This window comes from Nicotiana sylvestris, chromosome 3 (genome assembly GCF_000393655.2).
Source record: "Nicotiana sylvestris chromosome 3, ASM39365v2, whole genome shotgun sequence".
Classification (NCBI taxonomy): Eukaryota; Viridiplantae; Streptophyta; class Magnoliopsida; order Solanales; family Solanaceae; genus Nicotiana; species Nicotiana sylvestris.
The window spans coordinates 69,710,570-69,714,968 of NC_091059.1; positions in this window are offsets into that span (position 1 = coordinate 69,710,570).

Genomic DNA, 4,399 nt, shown 5'->3' on the forward strand with positions numbered 1-4,399 from the left:
GGAAAGATTAACTACATAATTAATCCAATTAACATGCCAATCAAGCTTTCAAGAGGATTCAAAACCAAGTAACATGGCTAAATGTCCAATTATACAGCGCTAAAATTTAATTACTAATTTGATTACACAAAATGTTACTCAACCTTTCAAGTCATCCCTATGACCAATAAGCCCTATAACACATACACTGCATAAACCTTGCATATACAGATCAAATCTCAACCAACCCCAGATAACAATATCACATTCCGAATGAAAACTAAAACATATGATTGACTCAATGATATGAAAACAATGTCCTGCTTAACACTAAGCTTTTCATTTCGACTTTTAAAGTCAAGATTCACATAGGGTAGAATACAGAAGTGTACCTGAGATTGAGGGAACAAAGAAATAAAGAAGGATCAGCAATTTTTAAACAGCAGAAATCGACAGCATCAACAACACAGCCCAAATTCAGCAAATGAAACCAGAAAATTGATTTACAATCCAATGGAACAGTAGTCTTTAACACAATTTGATCAAAACCTTCCAAAAAACTAGTATCAAGCCAACACAAATCCCATCACTGAACACTATTGTTTTCAGAACTTAAAAGAATCAGGAATTACTGAGGCTCAATGGTACAGTAGAGAGTTTTCAGCCGATTTATTAGATTTTTATTTCTTAAAAAAAGACTGTATTTTTCAATACTTTCTGAATATCAAAATGTTCTTCTCCTCTCGGTCCTTTTTCAGAATATATCTATGAATTCCTTAAATAGGCAATGGGAATGCCCTTTAATTCACAAGATGGCCTTTCAACATTAAAAAATTGATTCCACTCAACCCCTATTGAATTAAATTTTCCAGTAGTGAAATCTAAACCCTACCACTATAGAAACTTCTTAATTTGGTGACTACTTTAAACTTATACTAATCAATTCTTATCAACATAATTAAACAAGAAGTTAAACCAAATTATTGAACTAATCCCAATTACTCTGACTAAGTGATTAAACGAGATACAATTTCACAGTCTTAAAACAAGCTGATATCCCAATTATACGAAACAAATCAGCAAAACCAATCTTAAAGAAACAACAGTGAACATAAATAATTTATACCAAAGAACTGATCGAATTTCAATTGAAATTGACCAGAAAAAGAAAAAGAGACGAGGAAGACAAATATCAGAATAATACTAAAAAATATAAATATAGAAAAAGAGACAGAAACTCACCGGTCAATAGTAATTGAAAAAAACCTTCGAATCTTCATTTTTAAACCAAATTTTGACTTTAATTGTGTGTTCTTGATGTTCTTATCAAGAACACACAACTAAAGTCAAAATTAGCTTAAAGCATCAATAAAACTTGACTCTGCAGTTTTAGGTTTAAAACTTAGATTTAATATTCGACAAGTTCTGGTTTGATTCGAGGGTAATGGATTGTGGATTAGGGAAGAGGGGAGTGAGGTGGCTTCAGGGTCTTAATTTGGGAGGGGTTGGAGGTGGCGCCGCCACCGGAAGGCTAGGGTGAATGGTGGCAGCTGCTAGGGTTCATAGCTTAAAATCAAGATTCGAACCGTTCTAAGGGCGTTCGAAGGAAACTAACTACGGATTATGAAAGAGGAGATTAAGGGGGTTCTGGGGTGTATTTTCGGGGCGATTTGGGGCCTGCGCCGCCACCGGAAGGCGGTGGGGAATGGTGGCGGCTAGTCTCTAGGGTTTGGGTGAGGAAGATGAGCGATGAGATGTGTGGGGGATGGGTTATGAGGGGGCGGGGTCTGTTTGGATATTTATATACTGGGATGGAATTGGATCCAGGCTGTTCGATCAAACGAGATCAACGGCTTGGATCATCTGACTAAATGGAACGACGACGTTTAGATACCTTTGAGATCGGATCGGTCTCTAATGTAAATGGGTCGGGGTCGGATACGGGTGAGGGGACGTGTTTTAGACCGTTGGATGAACGATCTTTAACGGCTCCGATTAATTGAACCCAAACGACGTTGTTTGGTCGAGCAAAAAAAAGAAACGGACTGGGTTTGGCTGGTTCTGGGCCGGTTCTAGGGTATTTAGGCAGGTATTGGAGTGGGTTTTTGTTTGGCCTGGGGATTTTTTGGCCCAGATCTGATTTCCTCTCTTTTATTAATTCTTTTTCTTTTCTTTTCTTCCTTTTTCTTTCAAAAATTGAAACTAAAATCCTAATTAAATTATAAAACCCAAATTAGCTTTAAGAATATTAATTAACTCTAAATAATAATTATCATAAATAATTAAATACTAAATTAAAAGAAAATCACACAATTTGACTAAAAACACAAAAATATGTTATTTTTGTTAATTTTTATTTTTGTAAAACACCTAATTATTAATTAATGTAAAAATCCAATCCTAAATGCAGATGCTATATTTTTGTATTTTTAATGCATTAATAAAATTAAACATGTACACAAACATAGGCAAACAATCAGGAAAATCGCATAATAATTCCTAAAAATAACACATAATTAAAGAAAAGACCTAATTTTGGGAATTCTTTTGAAGTAATTCGTGTGAGGCAAAAATCACATGCTCACAACCACTACCAAATATTACCTCCAATACTACACGCAAACCTCTTCATAAAAATATCCAACTCAAGCGTGAATCACCAACACCGGAGAACCCTCTCCTACTCCAACACACCTCTCTTCAACCACCACATAACAATGAATCACAATATCAACCACCCCTTTACATCACTCAATATCCACCAACACAAACTTACCCTCAATCCTGGTTAGAAATGAGCCTACAGGATCATGTACTCACCTTCATGATGGAGGTGGAGGGACACGAGGTAATACTTATGCTCCAGAACCTAGTGGACATTGCTCAGATAGTAACGAAGGGCATGAGGATGGGGGTGGAACTCTACAACCAATACCTATGGGCCATGCACCCATCCTCAACCATGCAACACTTCCAGACACACACACACCACTACCCCTGTTATACTAGAATCAAACAGCTTCGATGGAACTTCCATTTTATCAACCACAAATACCATCCCACTCACTAGTTCTATGGATATAATAGAGATCAACCATTTATATCCCAACCCCCTTGCATGCACAAGCAGCACCGTATCAACCCACTCCAGTGCATCCAACACAAGAAACTTACAACGTACTAGACGAAATAGGGAAACTCGAGGTGGCAGCAACAATGGAGGACATCAGGGAAACATAGCCAATCTTGTGCTTCCTCAACAACAAAAAATATTACAACCTCAAAAAACATTATGTAAGAAAGGTGATCATCATTTTCACACATCCTTTTTACACCCCAAAGGGGTATACGAGAGTTTTTCCAATTAAAGTGACATTATTCGAAATGGGATTATTAATTTAATTCAGAGTCGCCACTTGGAATATTTTAACTGGTGTCCCAAGTCACCGGTTTTATTTTTAAATCCCAAATCGAGGAAATTCGACTTTCCTTTTGAAGTCTGCGAACTAAAAATTCTAAGTAAGGAATTCTGTTAATCCGGGAGAAGGTTTTAGGCATTTCCGGGTACCGTGGTTCTAGCACGGTCGCTTAGCAATTTATATTTGGCTTAATTGTTAACTACTCATTCTTAAGACCTATGTGCAATTATCTTTTTACTGCTTTTAAATACTTGAATTATTCGTAATTAAAGAATTGAGTTACACGTACATATACTCTTTTCTTTTGGCGTATCAAAATCATGTCACTCGAACGTGTTCACGATTAATAACGGTTTTGTTGATTTATTAAGGAAGTTTAATTGAAGTTACGCGAATGCATCCCTCGAGTCTTTTTTAGAGTTAAATTTGCAATTATGTTACGCGAACGTATACATAATCACGATGGTAAATTAAATGCGCTCATAAAACACTCTAACGTATTTGGATCATTTTATGGAGACATACTTATTAAAGAGAAATAGGCGAGCTTGTTACTTCATTATTTTGGGATTTTTCAAAATTATACTAAAGGCCACTAAAACCATATGTATATGAAAGTACTAAACCTTTTAAATTTGGAACCAACTGATGACGTTGTTTTTTCTTATTCCTAAACTAACAGCCCAATTTCACATTTCAATTATTAAAGCCCAAGGTTACTTAATCAATTAGAAATTCATATGACCCCATACTTTAGCATTAGACAATTCTTCTAAATTTATGAGAATAGTGGAATGATAAAGCCACATCAAATAGAAGCAAAGTAACTGATCTCAAAGAATACAAATACAACAAATAAATAAAGCATATCAAATAAGAACTAATCAGAAAATTCATTTCAAAATGCATAAGTGACTTTGTAAAGAGAAAAAGGATGGACTTTCTGTATTTAATAAAAATCTCCAAGAAAAATCTTTGACAAGGCAGCTGAGAAATGGAAT